The sequence below is a fragment of the Mauremys mutica genome, chromosome 2 (assembly GCF_020497125.1).
Source record: "Mauremys mutica isolate MM-2020 ecotype Southern chromosome 2, ASM2049712v1, whole genome shotgun sequence".
NCBI lineage: Eukaryota > Metazoa > Chordata > Testudines > Geoemydidae > Mauremys > Mauremys mutica.
The window spans coordinates 51,658,987-51,674,069 of record NC_059073.1 but is presented as its reverse complement, the minus strand read 5'-3'; the positions used below and the strand labels follow the sequence as shown (position 1 = coordinate 51,674,069).

The following is a 15,083-nucleotide window of genomic DNA, read 5'->3' as shown; positions in this document are numbered from 1 at the left end:
CAAATTATATGCTTTTCATAGACATCATATGTGCCACATTTTGTACAAGATTTGTTGCAAATATATAACAGTGGTTGCAACAATGATCTACATGGTCATATATTAATCAGATAACACACCGGTGTATCCAGCAGGCTCAGGTTCCCCTGCCAGCCACTGATATAGTAGCACAGAGCCTGACCTGGGACTGAACACCATCTGGAGATAATGTTTGGTTAGTTATGGTACTGCACTTTGTACCCCTGGAAGGGATGCACTAAATGGTGATCTGCCTAAGTTACCAGAAGACAGACTATCACAGAGCAAGCAGCAGTGAGCACCCAATTCAAGGAGAGCTATATTCCTAGACCTAGATGCAAGGAGGCGCACTAGCGGTGAGTGGCCTCTCTGTTACAGAATGACTGGATTACAAGCTACCTAGGGAACAAATATTTAATAATGGGTTCTTCTATCTAGCAAAGAAAGGTATGTCCAATCTAACAACTGGAAATTGAAGCTGACAAAATAAGGCATAACTTTTCAACACTGAGAGTAACCATTGGAACAACTTACCAATGGTAGTGTTGGAGTCTCTATCAACTGCAATTATAAAATCAAGATTGGATGTTTTTCTAAAAGGTCTGCTCTAGGAATTATTTTGGGGAAGTTCTATAGCCTGTGTTATACAGGAGATCAGAGTAGATGATCACAATGGTTCCTTCTGGTCTTGAAATGTATGACTCTCCAGAGTCCTCCATGGGACTGGCCTGAGTTTTATCCCCGGAACTATCACAGTTTGTGTAATCATGATATCCCATGACAGTTACATTCTGCTGAAATAATGGAACTGTCAGCATCAAGAGCCAGGCATATGTTTAGGGGAGAGTGTTCTCAGCAATTGTGGAAATTACTTTAAAGAGGAGATGAGAATGACCACAATTCTCAACACCCTCAGAGCAAAATGTAAAACCCTTGTGTGAAATTTAAGTCAAAGAATAGCAAACACTTGTATGAATTGAAGAGTGGAGAGAGAGAGAGAGCAACAGAAATACGTGTTCCCTCTCAGAACTGTGTAAGCTGCTTAGAAACCTAGATAAATAGAAAAGCTTTAATAGAAATCAGAGATAACGTGGCAGGAAAGACCAGTTAGGTCCTCCACTCTGACTCTTGGCTTTTGGCAAGGGTGTTCACTACATCAGGGGTTCCCAATCTTTTTCTTTCTGAGCTCCCCCATGCTATAAAAACTCCACAGCCCACCTGTTCCACAACCATTGTTTTCTATGTATAAAAGCCAGGGCTGGCGTTAAGGGGTAGCAAGCAGGGCAATTGACCAGGGCCCCAGGCCACAGGATGCCCTACAAAGCTAAGTTGCTCAGGCTTCTGCTTCATCCCCAGGTGGCGGGCTCAGGGCCATGGGCTTTAGCGCTGCACAGCAGGGCTTGGGCTTTCTGCCCTGGGCCCCTGCAAGTCTAACACTGGTCCTGCTTGGTGAACCCCTGAAACCTGCTGGCATCCCCACAGGGGGTCCCAGACCCCTGGTTGAGAGCCACTGAACTACATCATTCCCTCCAAGTCTTAGCTAACCTGCTTTTCAATATCTACAGTGATGCTTCCAACACTCTTCAACTTACTTGTTTAAAAAAATTGACCATGGACTCTACTTGCTCTCCAACTACTTTCCCACTCCACTCCTCCTACTTCTCCTTAAATCTCCTTGATGCAAGAAGAAGTGGGTATTCACCCACGAAAGCTCATGCTGCAAAACGTCTGTTAGTCTATAAGGTGCCACAGGATTCTTTGCTGCTTCTACAGAACCAGACTAACACGGCTACCCCTCTGATACTAGCCACTATAATGTTCTTCTTATGTCCATCCAGACTGAGTTTCAACTGTTTCACTCCACCACAAATGCCCTCACCATAACCTCCGCTAACTTAATCCTGGCCAAATCCAAGGCACCACCTTCTTGATCTTTTTGAAAATATCAATCACTTACTCTTCCTGTGCTGTGTCTGTGTTCCACCACTCCCTATGGCTTAAAGGGCTTCCAAAGCCATGGCAAGTCAGTGTTATCAATGGAATTTCATCTACTGACAGGATTTTTTTCATCAGAAAATGCCAATTCATTGATACTGAAATGCTTGGTGCCTTGGCTTTGACAAAATTTTAGAAGGAAAGAAAGAAAGAAATGAAACATTTTGATATGGTCCAAACATATTGTAATGGAATATTTTGACTTTTTGAATTGCAATTTATTGTATTTTATGTATTTTTTAATTTTATTGTAATATTAGTCTTATTAGTGTACATTATTTTTGATGTTATAACAATAACCATAACAATGAAATTATCAATCCAATTAGATTCTGACATTAAAATGACCAATTATAATACCATTTATTGAATGAATTGCCAATTAGCATACGACTTTCTAGACAATTTAGAATACCAATTACAATATCACTTGCCACTTAGAAAACCAGTCACTGATTATTATATATTATATTAGATTGTATTTTAAAATTATACTCCAAATTTTAAATAATTTTAAGAAATGAAAAGTAAAATAAAAATAAAGTTTGAAATTGATCCAAACATTTTTTAAATATCATTTCTTTTTCTTCCAATTCAGAACATTTTTTTAAAATGTCAGAATTTCCTGTTGGACCAAAATTGTAAGGTTTCTTTGACCAACTCTAAATTTTACCAGCTTGTAACAAAACTTTTATCCTCAGCTGGGTTCAGGGGTGAAAGTAACTTAAACGCCAAATTCCTGAGCAGGGACATGGCCTCAACCGGAAGAGGCAGGGCCTTTCAAGATTTAAAGGCCCTGGGGCTCTGGCTGTGGCTGGGAGCCCCAAGAACTTTAAATCACCCTGGACCTCCCAGCTGCAGAGGCATCTGGGAGCCCCGGGGCTCAGAGGCGAATTAAAGGGCCTGGGGCTCCAGCTGCCACGGAGCTCCGGGCCCTTTAAATCACTGTGGGAGCTTGACTGCCAGAGCTTCAGCAGTGCTTTAAAGGGCTCGGGGCTTCCCACAGCAGCTGGAGCCCTGGGCCCTTTAAATCACCGCTGTGGAAGCTGGTCCAGTCCGGCACAGCGTAATGGCTCTTGCCGGTACACCATACCGGCTTACTTTCACCTCTGGCTGGTTTACACTTAAATGTATCTTCCCCAGAAACTGAACCAGCTCAGATGCCATCAGAGGACTCTAAATATCTGCCTAGGTCTGCAACCCTGTGTGCTTTAAGTTTTGGTAACTTCATATTATCCTGGTTTCACTCCTTTGCTCCCTGACCATTCCTTCAGCATTTCTTTGGATCGTTTCCTCTCTGTGCTGGTCTCTCTCTTCAGAATCTGTTTTCACTGATCTTCTCTCCTCCTCACCCACCTGTCCCCCCAATGGTCAAACGCCATACCCATCATCTGCTTGTAACATTTCCATTGTCATAAATCAACTGCTGATCTCTCTCCTGTTGTCCAGTCTACCATGTCTGACTGCCTTTCTGACATACTACGGAGGTCCCACTGGCAGTCAAACAGAACCCAACAAAAACTTAGCTCCTCCTGTTTCCTCTGAAACATTTTTTCTACCTTCCCCATTACTGTTGCCAGCATGTTCCAGTTAATAGAATAATGATCTATTAATAATTAAGATATTTCTCTCTCATGCCAGAGATCAGTTTCCACTGATTCCAGTGGATAGAGTTAGCTCTTTCCATTTAAAAAAAATGCAAATAAAACATAATACCAATTAAAAACTAACAGTGTGTGTATGTGCCTAAATAGCCGAAGCCCATTGTTAGGGAATTTTGACTTGAGTTAGTTTTTCTACTGTGCTAATGTTCATACAGTGGGGTAATACTACCCCTAGTCTGTACACATCTGTGAATCTTGTTGAAATTTCTCTTGTCTTGACATTAATCTATTATTTTAAATAGTGATATCATATTAAATAAGCTTTTCTTCTTCCATTGGGGTCTATAGTAACTAGTCTGAAAAGCTTTTCTTATATATTGGAGTACTAATATCATACCCCAGAGTCTGCGTAGCTCAGCTAGGATGTTAGATAAAGGAGAGAGCTAATTCTACACTGGACATGCATGTGGTTATAATAGCTGTGATATTGGAACAATATTTAAATATGTGGCTCTGCTACAAAATTTTGCTACAGCCTTTAATTACTTTTTTATTATCTCATTTGTAATTTTGATGAAATACTGATCTTTGGCCTGTGTTTAGATTTTTTGTTTATGCATAACAGTTTTAAGTAAGATGTGATTAATGAGCCCATATATCCCACATTTACTCTAAAAACCCTGGTTTTGGCTGGAGGAAGATGCCCCACTGCAGGCATTGCTGAAGACAGCTCCAGCCTTTCCTTCTGATGAGCCCTCCTCGTAAACTCTGGCATAGGGGTCATGTTGGGTGTGCAGTGCATAGGGCGGCCTGGTGAGACTGAGGGTACGTCTACACTACCTGCTGGATTGGCGGGTAGTGATCGATCTATCGGGGATCGATTTATTGTGTCTAGTGTAGACGCGATAAAATCGATCCCCGATTGCTCTGCTGTTGACTCCGGAACTCCACCATGGCGAGAGGTGGAAGCAGAGTCGATGCGGGAGCAGCATCTGTTGACTCATCGCCATCCTCATGGCCAGGTAAATCGACCTAAGATACGCTGACTTCCCCCTCGCTCTATGCTGCAACTATTAGAAAGACAGAGCAAAATTTCATTCCATATACTTACTATTGAGCATCAGATCCGATCCAATATGCATTTGGACGTAATGAAAACATTTCAATGTACTTCAGTGAGCACTGCACTGGACCCACAGTGGTTACTCTGGTGAAGATGTCTATTGGGTTTATTGAAGCTATTGATGGTAAGCACTACATTTGGAAGAAAACATTTATTTCACATCAGGTCCCTGGTTAGTGTAACAGAAAAAAAATTAAAACACTTATTTTGAATACCATTTAAATTTCTTTTTATCTTAACTGCTATAGTTGCAGTTTAATTATGGTTTTAAAATCCATTGTAAACCCCATATTGACATACTCAACAATGTCTTTTTAGAAACTATGGATTGGATTGATTCCAATTTCATACTGAGTTGGGTGGGAATTTTTTTTTTCTCATTCTTGAAAAATTTGGATTGGGCAGGTTGGGAATTGATTTCCTGATGTTTTGAAACTTTTCAATAGCCCATTTATCAGTGTTATCTTTGTGAGATTTCATAAGCCCCATCAGACAACCTGCATACAGGTATTGCAATCTCTTTTTCTGCTATTGAAGTGTTTGGAAATAGTGTAGAAAATAACATGAAATATGTTTTCTAGATGTTTTTGCAGCCTGCACAAATAAACTAAAGTTAATGCACCTCTAACTCTCATTGGAAGTACCAGGTACAAGAAGCCAGATGAGGGGCTTTGCACCACCGTTTGACTACCTACTGCCCAGTTACCTTTTTGTTTTCCTCTTATAACATATCTGTGAGGTGACCAGATGTCCCAATTTTATAGGGTCAGTCCAGATATTTGGGAATTTTTCTTATATAGGCACCTATTACCTCCCACCCCCGTCTCAATTTTCCACATTTGCTATCTGGTCACCCTACATATCTGCTACTTGTAACAGAGAACCAGTTTTGGCTTTGCAAATATGGCTACAAATAATGATTAAAATTAATTTGTCTATCTTTTAATTTAGGGTCTAAACCTACAAAAATCTTATTCATGCAACTCATACTCGAGTTCCACTGATGACAGTAGGATTTCTCATGTGAGTAAGAGTTACTCTCATGCATAAGGGTTTATTGGTTCAGTCCCCCTTGTCATCTCATATGCTTGCCAAATGCCATGGATACTTCTAGGAGTGTGAACCTGAAGTCTGTGGCAAAACTCCAGTTGACTTCAAAAGTGGGTGCAAGGACAGACCTAATTCAGCAAAGCATGTAAGCAGATGCTTTAACCAATGATCAACTGGAGGTGGGGGAAAAAGTTTAAAATCACACAGTAACAATAACTGTTATGCTTCTAAATAAAAAAAGAGACAAATGTACGTACCTTATAGGCTAGCTGTTTCTTAAAGTAAGCATTAACAATATTAATACAGAAATATATTTCTTAAGCTTCAGCCACATAATTTTTGTAGCCAACAGTTAGCAGCAGCTCAATTATTGTGCACAGCCTGGTCATTTCTTAGTGTGTGGTATACAAAATGATGCCACAACTGAGTTGAAGCTAGTTTTCAATGTGTTATTACAGTTAAATGGAAATACAGACTTGAATCTTTTTTGGACATGATTAGGCCAAAATAATGACAGTCTTTAGAGTTAAAGCAAATACTTGCTAAAGTAATTCTTTGAGAAACAGTTTAATGCACCTATACAGCTGAACAATACGTCATTTGATTACAATTGATTTAGATCTTGATTTAGATAAAAGTAGCTTTACATTTTTCATTCCTCGTGACCTTTATGTCTCATTTAGTCTGAAATTGACTGCTGCTACTCAGCATTTTCCTTCCATAATAAAAGCCACTACTCTGCAGGGCTCATATTTAAAGGGTGCCAAGCAGCTATTTGCTAGGATGCAGGGAAAATTGGTTGCCAGTTAGACTACTTATGGGTTTTTTTTTATTGTAGCAGTTGATTGGGAAATTGCCAAATATTGTAATAGTCAAGTTGTTCACAAGTTAATAGGACTGGAAAAGAGAGAACTTTCAAGGTGGACTTCTTTCTCTAGACCTAAACTTTTGTTGCTTACATATTAAAAGATTTGCTCTCTAAATCAACTAGCAGTTGCTCATTCCTTATGTAGTTTTGGACTGACCTATATTTACCATAAGTGTTTTTTTAATGTGCAGGAACAGTGGCTGACGATCCCAAGCAGAAAATAATTAGGGGGGGGAAGTCTGTTTTTGAAGTTTTTTATTAAAGAATGGCCACTTTTAAGTCTGTTATTGAGTGTCCAGTGAGATTGAAGTGCTCTCCTACTTGGTTTTGAATGTTACAATTCTTGATGTCTGATTTGTGTCCATTTATTCGTTCGCATAGAGACTGTCCGGTTTGAGCAGTGTACATGGCAGAGGGGCATTGCTGGGTCAGGAACTTTTCAGCAAAACATTCTTAGTGTGTTGTAGTTTTATATTTCATTTCCTATGAGGACAGAAAGCTAATCCAGTGCAGATAATAGACTTATTTTAACTCTAATCAGTCAGTGACTTTCAAAAATAGTAGTTATTAGGGATTTAAGATAGAAAAGAGGACACATTTCATGTGATTTTAAATATAGTTGAAATAACAGTCCTTTCTATACTAATCAGCAAAATACATTTCTCTTTTAAATTTAGTTCTATTTAGGTATTTAAATTAGAACAAATGAGACAGAAGATGAAAAGATAAAGCCAAAATACTAACAGAAGTGGACAGACATACACACAAGAGAAAACAGAGTTGCAAGCTAATTACAGTATTTAGGGTTATTTAATAGGGACCTGTGGCAGAGTGTCTACCCCACACAGGTGAACAATGTTAACAGGAGTCAGAGAACTAAGTTAGTCCACCTCGGTGCACCTGGAGGAGGTCTGAGGCTTGATTTCTTAACAAACCCAGCTGGGCAGTGAAAGCTGGGGAAGAGTCCAGGAGAGGATCCCCAAATAGCAAACCCTAGGGGAGACGAGGTAGAGTGTTCACATACTTTAGGAAAGCAGACTGAAAAAGACCATAGGGATTAAATTAATCTCTATTTTGTGCCCTGGAAAAGCGGTAAGGCACAGAGAGGCAGTCAGGAAGGGTCAGTATTCCAACAGAGAGAGAACAAGCTGGCAGGACCTAGGAAGAAGCCAGTGTCCTGGGAACCAGAGGAGGGAGCTGGGTTAACCACAGGGTAGCAGCACACCAGGCTTGAAGGTGGTAGGAAGTGGTGTAGGCAAATAGTAGCATGTCTGAAGGAGCAGATTTAGCAGTATAATACTGCCTGGGGCAGAATCCAGCATACGGTGGGCCTGGGTTCCCCTACCAGACACAGTGAGGTGGGCGGAGGGGAGTACATGCCCAACATAAGGATTGATTATTTCTGGCTGGGGCTGAAGACAATGCCCGAGAGAAGGTAGAAGAATCTTTTGCGTTGGGACATTTTTGGACTTTAATTAAACTTTTGTTACCCTAGGAGGGGTGGAACTAAATCATGACCTGGCCGTAGGACTAAGTCACAATAAGAAACAGGCATCCATGAACCCAGAATAGCCAAGGGCAGGCATTAGAGAGGAGAAAGCCTGCTACATCACACCCAGCCACCAGGGGAACTCCAGCAATGAGTCTACTGTATAGGGCCACATTCAATTTTTTTTAGGTATCAGTAAGAATTTTACCTGATAGAGGCCTAAGTAAGGACTACTGGATGGGGCTGAAGTTCAATTAAATTTAAGCAACAACTCATTCTCCTACAATACAGAATATAAGGGGGGAAGAAGAAGATAATATTATGGTTAGAACACGAGTCAAGAGGTCTGGGTTCTTTTTTCAGCTCTGTATGAACTTGGGCAATTTACTGATATCTTGACTTCCTTTGCAATAAATTAGAGTTTTATCATTGACATTGGTTACAGCAGCATTGGGCATTAATATTTAAATAGTGCCCATTAGCCATCAAACTAGAGCTTAAGTGAGACTTAAGTGGTCCATAAGACCTTGAACTGGCCTTCTGCATAAGGATGAATTTCCTCCATGGTGAACATAAACAAACCATGTGATTTATATGACCAAAATCTAACCCAAAAGTCTTGAATTTTAAATGTGTGTAATAAAATCCATACAGTGAACAATTTAATTAACACTTATCGGTTATCAAAAAGCACAATCTGTCCATGAATATTCCACAAGCAGAAAAAGAGATTCAATTGTTTGAATAAATTATGTGTTGGGAATAACTCTCAGCTTGATGAAAAGCGTATCCTCTAATATTTTAATGAGTAATCATAGATGCAAAAATATTTGCTATTTTGTTGCATAGCTAATTTAGCTACAGATGTACAGTGAGACACTCAGCAGTTTTTGTGGGGTGCCTATTTCCTGTAGAGTTTTGCATCCCATTGTTATCTTTCATATAAATGATGAAAATAGTTTCTAAGTCTGAGTGAATTACTATAATTTCCTGGAGAGTTTAGAGTTCTGCTGAAAGCAGAAATTACGGAACCAAACTGATATTCTATTAACAGCTGAGAAGATGAATTCCATGGTTTTTTTTTTTTAGATTCATAGATTAATAGATTTTTAAGGCCAGAAGCAACAACTGGATTGCAGAGTCTGGTCTGCTGCAAAACACATATCCTAGGCCTTCCCTGAATTAATTCCTTTTGTAAGAACAATAGTCGTAGTTCAATTAAATCATATTTTTAAAAAAAAAAATCCAATCTTGCTTTAAAAATGCCCAGTGATTGAGAATCCACCAAAATTCTTGGAAAATTGTTGTCCTCACTCATACTGACCAACATTTTCAAATTATTTTCAGGGACCCCTAGTCCCACCAATGGTCCCTTTCTAATACTCTTAATGCCATCTCCTTTCCCTGCCCACTAATGCCCTTTTTTCAGTCTCCTTGCAGCCTCCAGCAGATCCTTTGTACTCTGTAAAACACACAGAAGGTGAGCGGAGTTGCAGTCCTTCCTGCCCCCCTGGACACACAGCCCTGGCAGGGCTATAACAAGCTGAGTCAAGTGCTGTTCAGGGAGGCAGGGTTGCAGTTACACCTGGGGAAGCGGACACCGTATGTTTGCTCTCAGCAGGGTATTTGCAGCAGAGCAGAACCAAACAGGTCTTCCCCTTGCCTGCTGCATCAGGTCCTCGGAATGGGCATTACATCCTCCCTAATCCTCCTTTTGTTGCACCTAAAGGCCCTAGGGAAAAAATGGAGCATGACCCCACCTCCCTGATACCTGGACTCCAGCTGCTGCGCTAATTGAGGTTACTTTCTGCCTCCCTGAACCCACTGTCTGGTCCCTCCTTGCTGCAGCCACGGCCTGGGGAAGAATAGACATGAATTTGCACCTGACATACCGACCATCCCAGTACCTGCCTCCACCTCCTGCTACCAAGCTCGGCACCACCACCACAGCCCCAAGCTCCAAATGTGTTTCTTACCCTGCCATTGATTGCCACTGACCCCGCCGTTCCTGCATCCCCATTGACAAGAGCAGAGCAGAGGTTAACCACATTATCCAGAGTCTTGTGCATCAGCCACACATGTCTGACACACATCATTCTTGGGAATGTCATTGTCAGAGCCAGCACTAGGCATGAGCAGACTAAGCAATTGCTTAGGTTCCCGAGCAGCAACAGGGGCCCCCCATTTCCTTATTACTGTGTGTTGTAGGGCCCCCAAGGTGCTAGCACTGGCATTGGTCATTTTTATGCAGGGGATAATATTATTAAATTGAGAGTTGGAGTTTTTTGGCTGCAAACAGGAGTCTCCCTGACATTCTGATAGAATTGGTCTGTCTGCCTTCATTGTTGTTTGTAGTCTGAATTGGCACCTTATTTTTAGTCTGAATTAGTCTAGCTTCAGCTATCAGCCATTGGATGTAGTTTTACCTTTGTCTGCTATGTTCATTTGCTTTATTTATTTACTTCACATGGAATGAAAAGGAAAGTGTGCAAGCTAGAAGGGGAGCAAACCTGTCATCCAATCACTGAAGATGTCATAGAAGGAAGTGGGGCCTACTGGCACTGCAGCATGCCCCTATCAGCATGGTCTTCTCCACCATGCTTCCAATGATCTTGCCATAGATATCAAAGTTCTTGCAGCTGGAGCGGAGCTGTGTCCCCACAGACCCAGAAGATTCACCACCTCCCATGTACTCCAGGCAGGAACACGTTTGCTGTGTGGAGCAGGTATGGTTCAGCTGGGCTGTTGCTCTCCATGCTGACCAAACAGGAAGAGCAATTGTAAATGGGGAGGGGTGTTCACCTGTGTACTTGGCTGCAGGGCAGCGGAGTTGAAAGCAGTGACCAGAGCAGTCATGGTGGCCCACATCCCTGTGGCCCGCGCTACTTCCCATTGGCTAGGAATGGCGAACTGCAGACACTGGTAGCTGTGGGGGGCCATGCCTGCGGATGGTCAACGTAAACAAAATGTCTTGCGGCCCGCCAGCAGATTACCCTGACGGGCTGCATGTCAAAGGTTGCTGACCCCTGATCTACACTGACACTATGTCACTCTAACTAAATAGTAAAAATCACTATGCCTCTCGTCCAGCTGGTTTTATTAGGTCAATGTAGCAGACACGTTTAAGTGGAGGGAGGAGAATTGCAGTGTGTATACCTCCATAGTTAGGTCAGGGTAAGCTACTTGATGTCGATTTAACTTTGTCGTCCAGACATGCCGTAAGAGTTAGGGGATTTTTTTATGGAACCCTCTGATTATTGAGGTGCCTAGTGGCTCACTGCTGAATTGGAGAATGTTCCTGGTAAAAAAAACAGGTCAGGTGATGCCACTTGGATACTTGCAAATGGTTTGTACAGCACTAAGGCAAGTATTTCAAATGTGGGTGTTATGGAATTTGGAGGTGTTCAGCACCTCTGAAAAAGAGGTCAGTGAGGCACCAATTCAACAGTCCATTGCTGCTTAGGATGAGAATACATGTTTAAGTCTGATTTACCTTATGGAAACTTGAGAACTTACTTAAGTGCCTTTCTGAATGGGAATGGACTCAAGCATGCTTAAATAACTCACTGAATCAGCGACTGATTCATGCCTTGTTATGGATTTATGTGCCTAAATGTAGCCACTCATATGTGAAAATGTTGTCTCTAGACTTCATGTTCTTTGGTGGGGTTGTTTGGTTTGGTTTGGTTTGGTGGTTTTAGTGTGTGTGTGTGTTTCGAGTTTCAAAGATTTGTTTCTTTGAATGGAGGGAGAATTAAGCTGTTAGAAGCTATTTTTCCCCAACTGCTTTTTTTTTTAACCTGATATTCTGGGCTTAATTCTGTTAATTCTAAGGGTATGGCTACACTGGCGATTTGCAGCGCTGGAAAGCCTCCACCAGCGCTGCAATTAGTAAGTGGCCACACCTGCAGGGCACTTCCAGCGCTGCAACTCCCTGGCTGCAGCGCTGGCCGTACACCTCACTCAGCATGGGGAATAAGGATTCCAGCGCTGGTGCTGCAGCGCTGGTCATCAAGTGTGGCCACACACCAGCGCTGTGATTGGCCTCCAGGGAATAAGGTGTATCCCAGAATGCTTTTATAAATTACTCTCTTTGTTTTGTTATGCAGCCTTTCTTTGTTTTGTTGTGAACGAGCTCCGATCGGAGCTCCGTTCTGTACCTGGCTGTAAACAATCAAATGAGAGGCAGGCAGGGAGGGAGAGTGAATGAAACAGAACGGAGCCGTTTGAACTGCTTATCTAAAAAAACAAACACTGATCACAGCAAACAGGAGCTATCTATACCTGGCTGTGAACGATCAAATGAGAGGCAGGCAGGAAGAGTGAATGAAACAGAACGGAGCCGATCGCTCCGTTGAACTGCTTATCTAAAAAAACAAACACTGATCACAGCAAACAGGCAGGCTGTTTGCAATTAGAGTTAAGACTAAGGGCTCATGAACATTTTGTGATTTTTCCAATCCAGGAAGCTAACACTCAGTGTTGGCTCCAAAAATCCACTCTCTCTATCTTCCCCGCTCCCTGTCACAGTACACCACCCTCCACCCCCCTCTTTTGAAAAGCACGTTGGTGCACTTGAATGCTGGGATAGCTGCCCATAATGCAGCACTCCCAACAGCGCTGCAAATGCTCCAAATGTGGCCACACACCAGCGCTGGTAGCTGTGAGTGTGGCCACACACCAGCGCTGCTCCTACACAGCTGGATGACCAGCGCTGCAAACTACCAGCGCTGCAAACCGTAAGTGTAGCCATACCCTTAGTGGGTGAAATTCACCTTTGCGTAGAGGCAGAGCTGTCCCTTGGGTACAGCAAATCAGGGTGATCACTCCGGGTCCTGCGCTTTGGGAGGACCCCGCGGGACAGTGCAATTGGCCAGCATAGTCGGTCCCGGAAGTGATGGGTTGGTCCTGGAAGTGACAGATTCGTCACTTCTGCCCCACACTCCCTTAGGGACGGCCCTGTGTAGAGGGCCAATATGAGCCTATGTCTCTCTTAAATTTTTCTTAAGTAAAGTGATAGCTTAAATAGGACCCAGATGATGCATAAGGTCTGTATGAGCCCTCTACACCAGGGCCGGTGCAACCATTTAGGCAACCTAGGCAGTTGCCTAGGGCGCTAGGATTTGGGGGGCACCATTTTCTTCGGGAGCGACCGCAGCGGCCGGATCTTTAGCCGCCCCGGTCGCCACCGGCATTTAGGCAGAGGGAGCTGGAGCAGGGGAGCGAGGGGAGGGCCGCCTGCAGCAAGTAAAGGGGGTGGCGGCACACAGGGGAACTCTCCGCCCCAGCTCACCTCTGCCCCGCCTCCTCCCTGAGCACGCCGTGACCGCTTCACTTCTCCCGCCTCCCAGGCTTGTGGCGCCTAAGCTGATTCGTGCCGCAAGCCTGGTAGGCAGGAGAAGTGAAGCAGCCATGGCGTGCTCAGGGAGGAGGCGGGACAGGGGTGAGCTCCTTCACTTCTCCCGCCTCCCAGGCTTGCGGAGCCAATCAGCTTAGGTGCCGCAAGCCTGGGAGGTGGGAGAAGTGAAGCGGCCATGGCGTACTCGGGGTGCTCATGCTCGTGCGCAGAGCAGGGATGAGTTGGGGTGGGGATGTGTGCCTCAGGGGGGAGGGTGGGGGTGGGGAGCTTCCGCAAAGGGGGCACCTCAGGGTGGAGGGGGGGAGCTACCAAAGGGGGGGGCACCTCAGGGCGGGGGCACGGGGGGGGAGGGTGCAAGGTGGAAGTTTCGCCTAGGGCACGAAACATCCTTGCACCGGCCCTGCTCTACACAAGAGAGAATTTCACTTACCAGGAAGAACACAAAGGAATTTCTGCATGCAGAGCAACCTATAGCATCAAGCTTTCTCAGTGCTCAATATTAAGTGTAAAGATAAGTAAGAAATCACTTCTTTCCATTTTCTATGTATATGCACACACAATTTTGCCTTTCAGTAGACTTTAACCATTGTCTTCACACCCCTGATAAAAGATGATAATCTTTCTGATGTTAGTGACAATAATGATAAGAGCTGTCAGTCTGAGACAGAACAATGCAGGTTTCTCTGTTTGTTTCACATTAGTCTACACTTTTTTCCCTGCATACAGTGAACAACAATTGTTTGGTGTGTTTCCTTTGTTGCTTTATGTGGGAGTACATTGCTTCAGTTGAAAAGAACTTTTTTCTTTAAAAACTTGAACAGAATTGCTCTTTTTTGAGTCAGAGGGAGAACGTCTCTCTCTGTTGATTTGCTCTTGAAGCTGATCGTGTTAGTATTCAGTCTTGTGTCACTTTATGATTCTGTGTATGCATGAAGATTTACAATCTCTACATATGTAGGTAGGTAAAGTACACATACAAACAGATATATACATATAGGACATGAAATTGTGTTCTAATTCTTTTTCTTTTTCACTGTTTTCATGTTGTGTTACTGTGCTACGGTTGAGATGCATAGAATATATGCATTGGAGGAGGCAGTAAGAATGTCCACACCAAATGCTGATGCTATTCAGGGTAGACCCAGGACTAACTTCAACTATTATTACATTTTACTGTTCTTAATATACTCATTTTATTAAGATAAAGGCTTTTGTGGAAAGGTGACTATGGGACTGATTTGAAGTCAAGGGAATTACTTTCACTGACTTCAATAGATTTTGGATGAGGTCTGGAATCTTAGTTGAAATATTTTGCAAGAAACATTTTGGTGCAATCTGAATTATATTCTTTTTTCCTCCTAACAGAAGTCTGCAATGTACAAACATGCACTAGTGAGAGGTAGTGATGGAGTAATTTCCTTTAAATCCTCTTATACTTGCATTAATACCGAAGCCCCTTTACCAGGGTTTCTTTGGGCGACTGCTCTGGGGACTTGATTAGCATTCCATTGTACTAGTACTTCTGCTTACATGGTGTTTTTCTACTAAGAATGTTGCTGATCTCTCTAACTTATGCT

At 42.8% G+C, this 15,083-nt stretch overlaps 1 protein-coding gene and 1 long non-coding RNA gene across 2 annotated transcripts in view; one reads left to right on the top strand and one right to left on the bottom strand.

Annotated features, from left to right (window-relative positions):
- RALYL (RALY RNA binding protein like) overlaps positions 1–15,083 on the top strand; it is a 358,668-nt gene that overhangs the window by 84,574 nt on the left and 259,011 nt on the right. The window lies entirely within an intron of this gene.
- LOC123365128 overlaps positions 4,735–15,083 on the bottom strand; it is a 35,439-nt gene continuing 25,090 nt past the window's right edge. Inside the window, exon 3 of the long non-coding RNA XR_006577439.1 lies at positions 4,735–4,871. This is a non-coding gene — a long non-coding RNA (uncharacterized LOC123365128). The remainder of the gene's footprint in view (positions 4,872–15,083) is intronic.